General features: G+C 43.0%; 1 long non-coding RNA gene across 1 annotated transcript; it reads left to right on the top strand.

Annotated features, from left to right (window-relative positions):
• The first annotated feature begins 7,561 nt into the window (after positions 1-7,561).
• LOC139434585 (uncharacterized) lies at positions 7,562-8,097 on the top strand. The gene is made up of 3 exons (XR_011643908.1): positions 7,562-7,648; positions 7,778-7,857; positions 7,969-8,097. It is a non-coding gene; the product is annotated as an uncharacterized lncRNA (long non-coding RNA).
• The last annotated feature ends 8,510 nt before the right edge of the window (positions 8,098-16,607 follow it).

Genomic DNA, 16,607 nt, shown 5'->3' with positions numbered 1-16,607 from the left:
CACACCAGGTCTGTTCGTCCTGCCTCGGGCTGGAACACGCCCGAGGCGCTATCGACAACCCCGGCTCATGCGGACATTGTGTCCGCTTCACAGTCAAGAGCCTCCGCCGACGGCTAGCGAGACAAGCTAGCCTGTCGGAACAGGACCCCCCCATGTCCATGGACCCGCCGGCCGGCAGTCAGGACACGGGGGCGTCCGCCACAGAGAGCGAACCCCTCTCCGTGTCGGTCTGGGGCTCATTATCAGCGATGGCCTCAGAACCGGAATCCCGCGCCCTGGCAGGCCGGGACCCGGTGACGACAAGACACGCGGGAACTGATTCCCGCACTTTACCAAGCTGGGGCTCCCGGTTAGACCTCACCATGGTCTCACCCGCGGAGGATGTCCTCGAGTTGGATTATGAGGAGGACGATGAGGAGGACGCCCTGGCGTTCCTCCTGTCCGAATCAGATGAACAAGAAGAGGACACCTTCATGTCATCGGCCCAGGCTGCAAAGCCTGGAGCGAGGGCTGCTCTCCCGGGCGACAGCACACCAGCTTCGCCCGGTCTGAGCATGGACCTGCAGGCCGTGTGCAAACGCGCTGCGGTCAGACTCAATGTTCCGTGGCCTGAAATGGCCAAGGAGACCTCCAGGTCCCGCTACGAGGGGAAGCATCTTCCCCAAACAGCGGGCAAAGGGAGGCAACTCCTCCCGGTTTTTCCAGAAATGTTGGATGAAGTGTCGGTCTCGTGGAGAGACCGGCCCTTCAGCAACAAGGTCCCAATCCAGGGTGCCTCCTCCCTGGACTGCGATGGAATGGAGAGGCTCGGCCTGCTCTACATACCGCCCATGGAACCGCTGGTGGGCGGCCCACCGAGCAGGAACCCCACGCTGCCAGCAAAGGCGGACCGCTTTCAGTCTACAATGACTGAAAAGTCCTACAAAGCGGCAGCACTGTCCGCCAGGGCCCTGAACGTGTCCTCGCTGCTAACCGCCTACCAAGCGGAGCTCTGCGAGGACCTGTCGGGTAGCCCGGGAGCAGCCACTCTGGACGAGATGGCAGCGGTCACGGACATTTGGAAGGGTCCAGCCGCTGCCTTCGCAGCGGCAGTCCTTCACCCAAGCTGTCTCGAACTCTGCTCGGTTTAAAGCACCGGGCTGGAGACAAGGGCAAGTTGGTCGAGAAAATCTCCGGTTCCGGCTGCAGCTCAGGCTCAGCCAACCCAGAATTTCGGCCAGCAGTCGAGGAAGAAGAAGCGAGCGGCGTGACAGCCCCTCCTTCTCCCCTCCGTGAATGTGTTCCAGCCTCGAGAGATGCCTAAACACCATCCTCAAGTCTGCACAAAACACATGTCACACATTGTTTGATTCCTCTGTCATAAAACATTTGCCGCTGACGCATCCAGGCTTCAGGCCGAGGGCGCAGCTCAAAAAAATGAAAAGAAAATCAATGAAGCCAATAAACAGCCTGTCAATTGTTCCCCGTCTGAGAGCAGCTACGGCATCTCTCAAAAGGCGGATTATTGGCGGGTCTGTGAAGTCACCACCGGCACGCGCAGTGCCGGCTGGGGCTTTAAGGGCACCACCGTCCCGCGCATGCGCAGTGCCGGCTGGAGCTGTAAAGGCACCACCGTCACGCGCATGCGCTGTCCCGGCTGGAGCTGTAAAGGCACCACTGTCACGGGCATGCGCAGTGCCGGCTGGAGCTGTGAAGGCACCACCGTCACGCGCATGCGCAGTGCCGGCTGGAGCCGGAAGCGTGACATCTCAGCTGGCTCTAAGGAGCATACAGCAGGAGATACTCACGACATCTGCCTGGGCTTCTCAAAACAGTTACACTTTATCTGTTTTCACAAGCCCAGAGAGAGTCAACCCATATTCTGGAGAGGCAGGGCAAACGAGAGTGTTGTTGGAGCCCAACCCTGCCTTTATACCAAAGGTGGTTGGTTCGTGTACCCCAATTGACATTGAGGCATTTCCTCCGCCGCTGGTTTCCTCCGGGGAGCAGCAGCAGGATCTGTTGTGTCCAGTCCGGGCTTTACACACATATATGGACAGATCAAAAGAGCTTCGTCTTAATGACCAACTCTTTGTGTCCTGGGCTAACCCTCACAAGGGCAAGCCTGTTACTAAGCAACGGCTCTCACACTGAATTGTGGAGGCAATTGCTTTGGCCTATACGAGTCAGAATTTGCAAGCACCTTCGGGTCTGCGGGCTCACTCGACTCGGGGCCTGGCTACATCCTGGGCTTTGTTCAAGGGTGTTTCCATCCAAGACATCTGTGCAGCGGCGAGCTGGTCCTCGCCGCTCACTTTTGTCCGCTTTTACAGGCTAGACATCTCCGCTCCAAGCGTGGCCCGAGCAGTGCTGGGCACCTTGTTGAGTCGGGACTCTACCTGTTAAATTCTGGTTGATCGGTGATTTTCGAGATAAGCTCGTCTGGCAATACGGGAGCTACAATATCCCGTAGTGAGACATCGAACGGAGTGTTATGAATGAGAACTATAGGTTACTTACGTAACCCCAGTGGTCAGAGTAACATGATGTGAGATGTCTCACCAGACGGCCCTCCTTGCTATGGTGAAGCGAGAAGAGGTGCTTATTTTATGAGGGGCCGTGTAGGCCAAAATTCAAACTCACCTCACACACACACTACTGAAAACATCTGGCCTTGCACACACACTACTGAAATACTCTCACGTTCACTACTGAAAACATCTGGCCTTGCACACACACTACTGAAATACTCTCACATTCACTACTGAACACCTCACACACACACTACTGAAAATTAAGCCTCACACACACACTATTGAAATCCTCTCACATTCACTACTGAACACCTCACACACACACACACACTACTGAAAACATCTGGCCATGCACACATACTACTGAAATACTCTCACATTCACTACTGAACACCTCACACACACACTACTGAAAACATCTGGCCTTGCACACATACTACTGAAATACTATCACATTCACTACTGAACACCTCACACACATGCTACTGAAAATTAACGTCATACACACACCATTGAAATCCTCTCACATTCATTACTGAACACCTCGCACACACACTACTGAAAATTAACCTCATACACACACTCCTGAAAAACATTTTACTGAAAGGTTCTAAGTAGGGAATGTGCATGTGTTTCACCTATGTGTGTGTGAGGGGATTCTTGCTGTAACGGAAGTCATTCTTGCTGTAACGGAAGTCATTCTAATGTAACGGAAGTCATTCTTGCTGTAACGGAAGTCATTCTAATGTAACGGAAGTCATTCTAATGTAACGGAAGTCATCTGCTAGTGGTCTCTTTGCTAGCCCCGTTAGCTTCATGAGCTTCAGGCTGCTACTCGGACGTGTTTGTTGTGTTGGTGCCTGGTGGAGTATTCTTCATTGAAATATCGCACTTATCTTATGGCTCTGCGGTTCAAACAGACCGTTCATGAATGCAGTTTATTCGGTAAGTGAAATTCAAGCACTTTATTTCTTACTTGTCTTTTTATTCAGCTAACAAGCGAGACGAAGCTACATCTGTGCTAACGATGCTATCCGTAGCATACAAGTTAAAACATAATAGAGAAGTGTAAAACATTAAGAAGGATTATACTGTAAAACATAAGGCTTCTCGGTGAGGTTGGTAAAATAAGGTCATGCTTGTACATTAGTTAGTTTGCTAGTTAGGTAACTGTATGCATTGTTATTGTTAATTTAAAATAGCTATGCTCGACGATGCAGACAGCTAGCGTCACATTAGTGTTGAAGAGCAGAGTACTGTATGAGATTAACCTCACTTTAAGATCTGTGTATCTGAAAAATATGAATCTCACATTTCCAGTTGGTTCCAGAAATAACGTTAACGTAGATATTGCAATATGGTTTGTTGAGCTGGAGTTGATTATTGAAGCTTACTGGTTAACGTTCATCATATTAAACGAACTAACCCAAACGTTGTTGTTTGTATTAATATTATTACCAATACTTACTTAGCATTTTATTACCATTACACTGGAGAAACCGACTTATTGTGGCAGCAGAACGTAAACATGTAACTTAATGCCTGCATTTGAGGACGAAAAATAGCTCTGTCAATGCTTTAGGGACAAGGAAACCAGTAAGCTTCAATAATCAACTCCAGCTCAACAAACCATATTGCAATATCTACGTTAACGTTATTTCTGGAACCAACTGGAAATGTGAGATTCATATTTTTCAGATACACAGATCTTATAGTGAGGTTAATCTATACAGTACTCTGCTCTTCAACACTAATGTGACGCTAGCTGTCTGCATCGTTGAGCATAGCTATTTTAAATTAACAATAACAAAGCATACAGTTACCTAACTAGCAAACTAACTAATGTACAAGCATGACCTTATTTTACCAACCTCACCGAGAAGCCTTATGTTTTACAGTATAATCCTTCTTAATGTTTTACACTTCTCTATTATGTTTTAACTTGTATGCTACGGATAGCATCGTTAGCACAGATGTAGCTTCGTCTCGCTTGTTAGCTGAATAAAAAGACAAGTAAGAAATAAAGTGCTTGAATTTCACTTACCGAATAAACTGCATTCATGAACGGTCTGTTTGAACCGCAGAGCCATACGATAAGTGCGATATTTCAATGAAGAATACTCCACCAGGCACCAACACAACAAACACGTCCGAGTAGCAGCCTGAAGCTAATGAAGCTAACGGGGCTAGCAAAGAGACCACTAGCAGATGACTTCCGTTACATTAGAATGACTTCCGTTACATTAGAATGACTTCCGTTACAGCAAGAATGACTTCCGTTACATTAGAATGACTTCCGTTACAGCAAGAATGACTTCCGTTACAGCAAGAATCCCCTCACACACACATAGGTGAAACACATGCACATTCCCTACTTAGAACCTTTCAGTAAAATGTTTTTCAGGAGTGTGTGTATGAGGTTAATTTTCAGTAGTGTGTGTGCGAGGTGTTCAGTAATGAATGTGAGAGGATTTCAATGGTGTGTGTATGACGTTAATTTTCAGTAGCATGTGTGTGAGGTGTTCAGTAGTGAATGTGATAGTATTTCAGTAGTATGTGTGCAAGGCCAGATGTTTTTAGTAGTGTGTGTGTGAGGTGTTCAGTAGTGAATGTGAGAGTATTTCAGTAGTATGTGTGCATGGCCAGATGTTTTCAGTAGTGTGTGTGTGTGAGGTGTTCAGTAGTGAATGTGAGAGGATTTCAATAGTGTGTGTGTGAGGCTTAATTTTCAGTAGTGTGTGTGTGAGGTGTTCAGTAGTGAATGTGAGAGTATTTCAGTAGTGTGTGTGCAAGGCCAGATGTTTTCAGTAGTGTGTGTGTGAGGTGTTCAGTAGTGAATGTGAGAGGATTTCAGTAGTGTGTGTGCAAGGCCAGATGTTTTCAGTAGTGTGTGTGCGAGGTGAGTTTGAATGTTGGCCTACACGGCCCTTCATATTATTTTTGAATGACGCATGCGTTGTGGCGCAAGCTACTTATAGGGGGTGATTTCCCCTGACGCTGACGTCAAGATCACCAGCCAATCAGGATTGGCGTAATGAGATTGATGGTTCTGTTTGCTCCGCGATGAGGCGCATCCCATAGTGAGACATCTCACTTCATGTTACTCTGACAACTGGGGTTACGTAAGTAAGCTATAGTTTCTGAGGCTGAGATTATACTTTTTCTCTTATGGGCTAGTTGCACAAGATGGCGTCTATCAACTTCCGGCGGCTGGGTGTGCAGTTGTAAACTTCCGGTCTACAGTAGAGCGGTAGAGGGAAGAGCGATAGATAGCGTATAGATAGCGAGAGAGATAGCGTATAGATATTATATAGGCACTATTTTACACTCGATGTCTCCAAGACCTACCGAAGGTTAACATCAGTGATGTACATCGGCTGGTACAAGTGGCAGGCTTGTTTGGTATAATAAAAAAAAGGACTTTTGTGAAGGTGTGTGTCTCCCACTTCCATTTCCTTTCATGTAAATAGTTTAATCCTGTGATTGCTCCTGCATGTTGTGTGAGGATGCATTCAGGGAGTCGTGTGTTCTGCAGACCTGTGGCGGAGTACTCATCCGCCGCAGAGTAGCGAATAAATCCAGAGAAATTCACTCGATGGAGAAGGGATGTTAAAACCCAAACTGGAATCCGGTCTGTCTCAATGAGCCTTATTTTCTGATTTTAAAAAGTGGTTGTACATTTTATCTTACGATAAATCAATATTGTAAAAACCAAAACTCGTACACAGAAACTGACCTCATGCTGTTACTTAGATTAAAGTCTTATGTTCTGTTTTTATTAGATAGAGAAATACCGTGCGTTTTATGGGGAGTTTGTCTATAATTTATATACATATATATATATATATATATCTTTGTATGATGTAGAAAGTGTGTGCTCTGTGGCCTCGCTCTCTTCACACTGTGCTCGGTTGGTCACATTGTATCAAAAATAAAATGTTTGTCCTAACCTTGGAGAGCCGTATGTTTACTGCCAACCTAAAAGGACCTCAAACATGTTAATAAAGAATGTATTGGAAAGTTATTTGGCTGATTGTTGTATATTGGCTCAGCCAGGTTATATGGGATGCCCAGTCCACTTACATATGGGTCACTCATTTTAAAATATTAAACTTTGTTTTATTTTTCTTTAATTTGTCATCCTCATGTAGAATGCTATTACGAAACACACATTTGGTTGTTTATAGCATAAAGAACATCTTATTTAATGTGAGGTAGGGAAATAATCATTTGAGTATAAGTATGTGCATATAAATATGTAATTTACAAGTGCCGCTGTAAGCTGCTTGAAAAGCTTGAAAATGCACCTTGAAAATGTTTGAAAAGTGCTTGAATTTGACTTTGGAAAAGGTGTAAGAACCCTGATAGTGACAATACATTTGCTCACATCAACTGGTAGCTAGCTATGTGTGTGTAGCATGAAGGGGCTACAGATTTATTTTCGTTGTGTAACCCTCTCGTGTAAAATGATAAATACATTAGCTAAACCCAAACTTAGCTTTCATCAAAGATTCTTAATGAGAGGTTGAAAACCGTCTCTGCTTTCATGGAAACCCCAGAAACTGGTTGTGACGGCTGCTGTTCTTTACTGAATGGTTAGTATAATCCATGTAGTGTCCAATTATTTGTATTGGCCAGTGTTAGGTAAGTGCTGGTTTTGTACCCTACATCTATGTTAAGCTGTTCAACGTTCTACTAACACTATTTTATGTAGTTATAATATAAGATAATACATTGAGAGAGCTGAGACAGGCTATACAAGCGTATCTGTTTGAATGTCCTTAAATTACAGTATTCCAAACAGCAGAACTTCTGTGTATGTGATGACAACCTGACATGGTTTAGCCTTTTCCCACACCTACTACTGATCAGCCTGCTCTCAGCTTTCTCATTTGTCTGTGTTGTATTGAAGCAGTGTCCTAAATGTAAAATGACTGACATTTTGTTTTAAGAACTGTTCACCTGAGGAGATTGCAGTGGCAAAGTGTTCCTGTGTAGCTGGAACAGCACTCTGCAACCACAATATTGCACTGCTGTTCCAGACCGCACACTACTCCACACTCAACCTGGCTGCTGTACCCCCTGTCCTCAGCTGCACTGAAACAGAGCAGCGATGGCACAAGCCAAGAACCATGGTAAGTACAGTATGTGTTCACAACCAATCCACGGTTTAATGAGTATTTCCTTTGTGCCAAGAGCTGATTTAGTATGTTGCATCAACAACCTTTTCAATTAATTTGACAATTATTTTGTGTAATTAATAGGGTGTGAAACCAGGCAGAGTGAGTGACATGGTGTTCATTTCCACTAAGCCAAAGCAGTTTACAGTTGCTGACGGTGTAAGGTAATATATATTGTCCTAAGTAATTGTATGTAGCCTGCTACAACTTTGTGATTGTTGTCTGAGTGTAAAATTGTTCTTAAAGTCCTAATTATCATATAAACATGTTCAAAGGAGTACACGTTACAAGGCCGTGCGGGGGGAGCTGCCAGACCCAGATGTCCTCAAAGTCAGCGAGGCATACAAGGACTTCTCAGCAGACATCGCACCACGAAAAAAAACCGAATGGCTCACTACTCAACTCAACGACTAACACTCTTTCAGAGGATATGTTGGAAATGCACACATTATCAAAGCAAGAAATCTTTTAATCGTTGTTGCCCAGGCTTGCCGAAATGAATGGAAACTTATCTCCCGATTATAACATTGTGTAACTTGCTGCTGTTGTTAAATACCGTCAAACTATGTGCTTTATGTGCAATATATACTTTATATATATATGCCATCTTTAATAACTGTAATATATATACCGGGCTGCTAAATCCTAAGAACTGCTACAGGATTTGATTTGTAGATTTGATTTGTTTTTTATCTGTATTTTTGAAAATGATGTAACTTTATCTTTTTTTTTTAGCATATTGTTTATTATATTATAACTTAATACTTTTTTAGCATATTGTTTATTATATTATAACTTAGTACCTTTTAACGCATGTAAGATATTCAACACTAAGCTGTCTGTGGCTCTTTCCTGCTACAACGCTGCACATTTCCCCTCTGTGGGACTAATAAAGGTATTCTGATTCTCATAACGGGACGAATTTGTCCAAAGGGGCACACAGCAATGTAGTGCCGACTTTGTTACACGCTGGAAGGCCAATCGCTTTTCTTTACCCCGAAATCCGCTCATTCTTGCTCTCGGTGTGACATAACAAGCTGTCAAAACTCTGTACTCAAACCGGAAGTACTCAGCCGGCAGCCGCACACCCAGCCACCGGAAGTTGATAGACGCCATCTTGTGCACAGAGCCTATTCAAGACAATACTTTGGCAATCTTTTCCTTTAAGTTCTTTTTTTACATAAGCACCACCATAACTTCGTAAATTTGCAATCACTAATTTTTTATTCAGCCTATAGGGCTGCAGGTTTTTCATTTAGTCAAAGTTTGGCACACTTGAGGTCGACAAAAACACTTATTCAGTGATGGAAATGTTGATTAAATTCCATGAAGAACATCCTGAAATGTGAATGTATTAAAAAAAACGTTTAATATAAGTTGGCCTTCAGGTTGAAAAGTAGTCTTTAAAACCTGAATTTCATATTCGGTAATAGAAGGACAGGATAGAAATAAGCTGTTTGGAGTTACTGAAGCTTCTTACTGTCTCATTGTCAGTATAATGGAAACAGCATGAATAGCTTCAGGCTCTTTTGTCTGCTTATTATCAGTTTAGATGTTTCACGAATGGAATCTTTGTTTACAGAATTAACGCCACAGAGACACTAACCTAATATAACCTTCTTCCCATCATTTGGTCTTAACTGTGTTCCATTCTTTGTCTTTATCTCCCTGTCTCTCTCACTTTGTGCTCCGCTGCCTAGCCTTCTGCCTGTCAAAACTTCCTGGCGTTTCCCCCTCTATCTGATTCCATCACACTGAGAGCCAAGCCTTTAAACCCATTAAATCCTTCCCAATTCAATTTCAGGATGGCGACACTGCCTTGTGTGCCACTGCCAACAAGGACTCTTGCCGTAAACGGCCCCACGATAATCACAAAGCCCTCCAGGTTTCCTAATCTGGCGATGCTTTCCTGGGCAGGCAGGAGCAGATGCTCGGATATTCTGTTCAACTCTGCAGTGACATGAGACCACCCTCAGGCCCACTGCAGCTGGGAAAAGTTTTTATCCTGCCCAAACGAGGCTGCCGACAGGCACTGGACTGGGACATTTCATCAGCTTGAGAATTAAATGGGAACATGTTTGCCTCTACCTCCTGCTACACGCAGGTGCCTTTCATTTTTCAGATGAAAACAAAACACTCATGGTTTACTTTTTGGAGTTTGGTACAAAATATTTAGGGAATGAAACAGGGATAGGACAAGATTAAAGATTTGTAAATCATGCAGACATTCAATGACATACTCACATCAATTTCCACCAAATAGGTAAACAAAATGTGCAGACAAACATTTTCTAGATGTGTGTATGTTAAATGAAAATAAGAAAATACAGTTGTATTATATTATAAACACAGTACAGATCTACCCTAGCTCCTGCATACCTTGAAATACATCCATCATTTTCACAAGGTTAAAATGATAATACCGCTGCTGCGGCTAAAACAAACAAGTGCTTCAGGAATGAAGCACTCAAAACTCAGAGAAACTTACAAATCTAAAAATCAAGGACAAATATTTCAAACAAAAATACTTCAGATTGTGCTGAAATGCTATCACAGATAGGGCTCATGTTTTTTTTTTTTATCTTCATTCTTCAATAGTGAGTGAACAGATTTTCCCCTCTGAGCTATGCTAACTATGCCAAGGTGTTAGAGCTCTGTGCCGCCAGCTAAACCTTTGTCTTACTCACTTCATATCTTTCTAAATTGTCAGACATATCAACATTCCCGTCTGTGTCTTATCGGCTATGCACGCAGTGGAATAGTAAATATGTACAGAAAGAAAGATAACACTTTTCCAGTTGACAACCCACATGGCAATCTGTTAAGCCCGCGTCACACTGTCCCAAAATTGACACCAGATGGACACACGAATATGGAATTGTGAATTTCGCACAAAGATGGCCCCGAACTTGGTCAACAGCCAAGCAACAGCCGATTGAGCCGAAGCAAGTACGATGCCTACAGAAGGCCACACGATGGCACCCGAACCACACACGAAAATATGGTCGTAGACTTTGATTACTGATGATTTAGAATGTATCCAGACTCAACGTAAGAGCGTGTGCCTCTTCGGGGGGTGCTAACATTTAAACATACACTTTATTCTTTACTTTCTCCGTCTTTATATGTAGATTAGAAGATATTACTTATCTCCGTCATGTTGTTTCCATAGCAACAACTTCCTGTCAACAGCGTAAACTCGCCTTCAAAATAAAAATCCTGGTGCTGAAGCACCCCCCAGGATAGCCATATCACCCCCTAAGCACCCCCAATAAATGTATGTCTTTTTTTTATGTGTGAAATTCATAATTTGAAAAATGATTGATTCGAAAGTAATATGCTACAGTGCAGTACAAGTAGCTTACTTGTGGGTCTCTGTGTTTCATTCAAGCTCTGCTCTGTGTGTGTGTGTGTGTGTGTGTGTGTGTGTGTGTGTGTGTGTGTGTGTGTGTGTGTGTGTGTGTGTGTGTGTGTGTGTGTGTGTGTGTGTGTGTGTGTGTGTGTGTGTGTGTGTGTGTGTGTGTGTGTGTGTGTGTGTGTGTGTGTGTGTGTGTGTGTGTGTGTGTGTGTGTGTGTGTGTGGCACGAGCCATTTTGTGTGCATGTGCGAGAGAGAGAGAGAGCGCGCACCGGTGGGTATCTACCGGAGATCGTTGTGGTTAGCATCTGGTGGTAGCAAGGCAAGCTAACGGATATAAGGAGCTTTTTCAACAAATAGGTGGAGGGAGAACTCTCTCCTGTCAGACTGAGGCCCATTCCCAAACCACCCCCTACACCCTACCCCTCCGTTTGCGCGTTCACGCGGAGGGTCCGCCATATTGAGGGCTGTTCCAAAGCAACGAGTGTGGAGGGGGAGTGGGCTATCAATCCCTCAAACAGCGAGTCTGCAGCGGTGCTGACTTGAGACCGGTCTCTACCTGACCGGAGTCACGCTGTGTGTGTCCGTCAGGAAACACGCTGTTTACAAGTAGTTCCAGCAAACATCCACTGATAAATTGCGATGTTAACAACCTCTTGATAACCTCATATGTTTTTAACTTAGGATCAAACCTGTGTTTAGTCTAGAAAAGGTAAATGTGTGCATTTTATTATAAAGTTGTGTATATTTACAGACCGTTGCAAAAACTAAGAAGCTTATAAATATCAGGTTTAAAACTAAAAGAGCTTTGAAACACAATGAAAGATGTTTGGAGTTTTATTTGAGTTATTCATTTAAACTTTTTGTCTAAGAGATGCTGATTTGAAACCGTTGTTACATACAGTTACGGCATTTCCTGTTTCTGCCGGAGAGAGGGGAGGCCGTCCCAAAGCTTGCTGCTGTATTTACTCCCTCCATCTGACAGGAGGGAGCCTCGTTGAGCTGCGAGTGTGGCTCCAGACGGAGTTCACTCCATCACGGAGGAGTAGGGTCGAGGGAGTGGTTTGGGATTGGGCCTGAGAGTCTCAGATAACCTCAGCTCAGGTGAAGTAAAGGACTCTCTCAGTGTTTAGATAGTTAACTTTAGTCTAAGTTATCTCAGTGGGTCTCAAACGGTTTGGTCACGATGTATGTAAATAAGTATTTCCGAGGCACACGTTTATATGATCAGTATACAAAAATAAGAGCATGAATGAAAAACAGTTGTGAAATCCTATATGACAGTAAAACAAGAATACAGTTTAAACACGAAAATGAACCTTCGCAAGGTCCTCCGGCAATTTCTTGGCATGCCAAAGATTTTGCCATGCCAAGGGTTTTGTTGCCGGAGCCTGAGAAACTCCACCGGCGGTCATACGATGGCTTAAGATGCCCTCACGATTGGCCCGATGTTGTTACGATCAGAGCCGAATTTGAAAATGTCCTTTATCGTGGTGTCAAAATCGGGACAGTGTGACAGGGGCTTTACAAAAAAAAAATCAACTCTCTAAATTCAATATCTTTTCAGTGTTTATCTTTAACCTGTGTTTAAGAATTCTCTCCCTAAAACACATGCTGAGGCAGTGACACAACATCTCACCGAAATCTGCAACAATTAAATAATTTATTTTAAATACATTCAGACAAGGGATTCACTAATAATGTTTTTTTACATTGACCTTAGCAAGATATATGTCTAAATTAATTCGATTTTTTTGCAGATAATGTAAAGTCTATGCAAAAAAGGTTAAGTCTATCAAGTAATTATTTTCATGATGTAAATTATGTTTCCATTTGGATAAAAGTAGGGTTTGCTTAGGGCGCGGTCACATTTTGATCGACAATTCGCTATAAATGTGTTTTCCATTCTGGGTGCTCACCGTGTTCACGTCTTACAACTTTATCCCTTTCACAGTCAATTGAATCATTTGGCCAAAAAACTACTTATTCAGTGTCTAGCTCTGAGCTGGTGTGATAGCAGGATTGTATTTGATGCTTCAAAAGCGAGGCAAAAATCCTTGTGAAAATGTAAACTGACAACCATCCTCGTTTAAATAAAAATAAGCAATTTTTTTTATCAGGGTTGATAATCGCATGAAAGATTCCCAATAGCTTTTACGGCCCGTCCACACAGCGGCGTGCGTTGACGCTTGCCGGCGGGCGTGTCTGAAACTCGACCAACAACCAATCACATGAATCTCCCGCCCCTGACACACAAGCAGCGGTTTGATTGGCTAGAGCTTGTACTGACATATGATTCGATTGGCTGACGCTTCATCCGAGGCGTCAAAAGTTTAACATTGCTCAACTTTTGCAGCGAGCCACGCCAGCAACGCTCAGCGTCGCTTCCCACAATGCAGTTCGGTGAAAAGTGACGTCACCCCATTCAAAGTGAATGGTGAACCGTCAACGCACGCCGCTGTGTGGACGGGCCATTAGGCAAAAAGCTAACAATATACTCAATTTATGCCCAAGCAACATCATGCAACAAACATCTCTTTTGGTTTTACTTACTGTGTAAATTGCATTTCTACAAATTGTCTTTAAACATAGTCATATTTCAAAAAACTTCAAAAAGCGGTCTTTCTTAGTGCCGAAATGTAATTAAGTATCCTCCCACTGTCCCATCGGCCACATTAAGTATTACTTTTCCCCTGCCTCGGTTATCCCTCTCAAATTAACTATTCATAATCCCTTTAATTATTAACAATACGTTTTGTTCTAATCTCTCTGTAGATTAAGGGACTTTTGTAAGAGCCCTATTGAGGGCTTGTTGCTATGCTCCTTTGTACATTAGCAACACAAACTGTCTATCAGCAGAATAGATGGTAAAGACGGCAGGAAGTGTATCCCAGCGCTGGGATGCTCATGCTTGTTAACTAACCTGTGCATTATATTTTATATTAACAATACAGAGAACCACTCACAAATACCAAATGTATATTGTTAAAAGTGTCCACGGTGTACCTTAAAGCTTCTGCTTTATGTATAATTTGTTGTTTGAAACAACAGAGGAAATGTATTATAAAAGGGCCACAGAAATGCTTTCCATTCACACCTTCACACAAGCAAGATAGTGGTGGCAGTGGCTCAGTCAGTAGGGGCTTGGACTGTGAGCCGTATGGTTCGCCGGTTCAAGTCCCCGACCAGACCTAAATATGGAGTGTGGACTGCTCCTTGGAGAGGTCCCAGTTCACCTCCTGCGGTGGAGCCCTTGAGCAAGGAGCTCACTGCTCCTAGTATAGACTCCTGGTATTAGGATGGGTTAAATGCAGAGAACAAATGTCACTGTGTGTGCTGTGTGCTCTGCATGTGTGACCATTAAAGAGGGTTTCATCCCTCCCCTATTCTCTTCTAAAGAAGGACAAAGACATCCTAATTTATGCTCTTTGAAAGGATGAATACTTTGAAGGTCTTTTCAATTTAGAAAATGTGTAATTGAAACATAATGCAGCTAATACATATGGAAAAATAGTAGGGGGACATTGTAAGTCAGTGTTACTTCTTGAAAGCAGTAAAAATGAGGTCAGGGGTGACTTCTGCATCTGTCATTGTGTCCTGAATTGACCTTGACAGAGAGGTAACCTTCCTAGCTAGCAACACATGTCCTTGAGGGAGTTTTGCAGTCATCACACGCCAGTACAACAATTAATCTGCCACCTTTGATATTTAGCCTTTTGGACGCACTGAACCTTGGGGATACTGTGTATCAAATTTCTGCATAAACATAAATGGTGGAAAAACTCCTATGCCCTCATCATCTGCCTCACCACACCTCAGAGTGGTCCCATTTCACAAATTGTTATGCAAATATTCATAATCTAGCATGCTGAGAAGAAGGTTGCAGGGTTTCATTAAGCCCCTTTGAAATGCCGTGTGCATCTCAGAACTGGGGACTTCCTTTTTATGATATATATTTTATATATCCATGTGGAGATGGAGATAGATTTTTGAAAATGCCAAAGTAAAAGGTACGTTGGAAAACAATGTGTTGTGTGTTGAACATGGCACATTCAGTGTACACAATCCAATCAATAAGGATCTGTAAAACGGTAATTGTAACTGGCAACGTTTGGGAAAAAGAGACAGACAGAAAAAGAGACAAAGACCACCTGTCAGTTTCCCCTGCAGCATTAACTTGTCCTTCTTGTCAACACTGAATGAGCACCTTGTCACAGAGGAACTAATTAAGATGCCAACTTGCACTACTGTACAGCTCTGCTTCTGTTTCACTGCTGCCCCATTTGCATTTCAGAGAGGTAATTCAGTTTGAAGGCAGTAATTCAGCAGACAAATCCCTGTTTCTCAGCAGCACGCCCACGTTAGCTTACCTACAGGCTTTGAAAAGACAGTTCCTCTCATCTTCATTTCAGGACCATAACCTCATTTCCACAGTGCTTCTGCAGTCAAGTGACTCAAATCTTAAAATGTATGTATACAGTATAAGATCCAAACATTTATCCGCCCCCTTTTTTAAGTCCACATCAGGGCCGCCTGAAAAGGCAATTACTTTATCCCCATGAAGACATCATGCAGTTTTTATGAAAAGAAAAGCCTAAATATTACTAGTATGGATCTTTCATCTTTTCAGGATTTTCACCTTCAATATATGTTGGACCTGACAATAATTATCGTGTTATACCACAGGGCCAAAGTTTCCATTTCTGAAGCGAGTTGTTTCCATTGTGCACGGAGAGCAGACTGACAGCAGTAATGATGTGGCATTACCCTGCCTGTGTGTGTCCAGCCGGCTAATGAGCACACAAGCAATGCTGTTTCCATCCGCCCACCTTCAAAATCTGACCACATTAGCTGTAGAGGTGGGTTTTAGCCTCACAGGTCTCAACTGTTGCCATACTGTAACTGCATTAACTGACATCTGAGAAACACAGACTAAAATCCCAAATATACAAAAATAAGAAGATTAAACATTACAAAATGTTATGCTGCTTTTCTGATTTTGAGAAAAACCATTTTATAACATAATTTATATTAAACTGCAAATGCTGAGCAGATTTACTTTAGCTTTTCATATATTTACACAGTTGAGCTTGACATTAACGTAATATGTTTGAGACATTACTACATTCACTTCATTTTAAATATGTAATTTCCCAATGGTCAGAAGTTAACCAGGCTCACAACTCAATCCTGTTGCAAATGCAAACTGTACACCAGGGACATTTTCTGTGGTGTTTGCCTGTTTGTAGCACTTCTAGTATTCCTCCATGGTCCAAACCAATAAACATTTGTTTTATGCATAGACCAAATGGGGTTTATTAATATAACATGCACTGCTGAATGGAAAACCTAAACTTTGCATCCCTTTCTCAGAGTTGTTTAGATTGCCTACAGTACATGTTTGAATAATTGTACATGTCTGTGGCACGATCTGTCTGTGTTGTGTTCTGTCTTGTCTAGATCTGTCTTTGGTTTTCTGTCTGCATTTTGTCTTGTCTAGATCTGTCTGTGGTTCCCTGTCGTTAGTTTCCCTGGTGTGTCTAATTTACCCGATTGT

This window comes from Pseudochaenichthys georgianus, chromosome 10, assembly GCF_902827115.2.
Source record: "Pseudochaenichthys georgianus chromosome 10, fPseGeo1.2, whole genome shotgun sequence".
In the NCBI taxonomy this organism is placed as follows: Eukaryota; Metazoa; Chordata; class Actinopteri; order Perciformes; family Channichthyidae; genus Pseudochaenichthys; species Pseudochaenichthys georgianus.
Note: the sequence above shows the minus strand (reverse complement) of the source record. Positions and strands in the feature narration are given on the sequence as shown.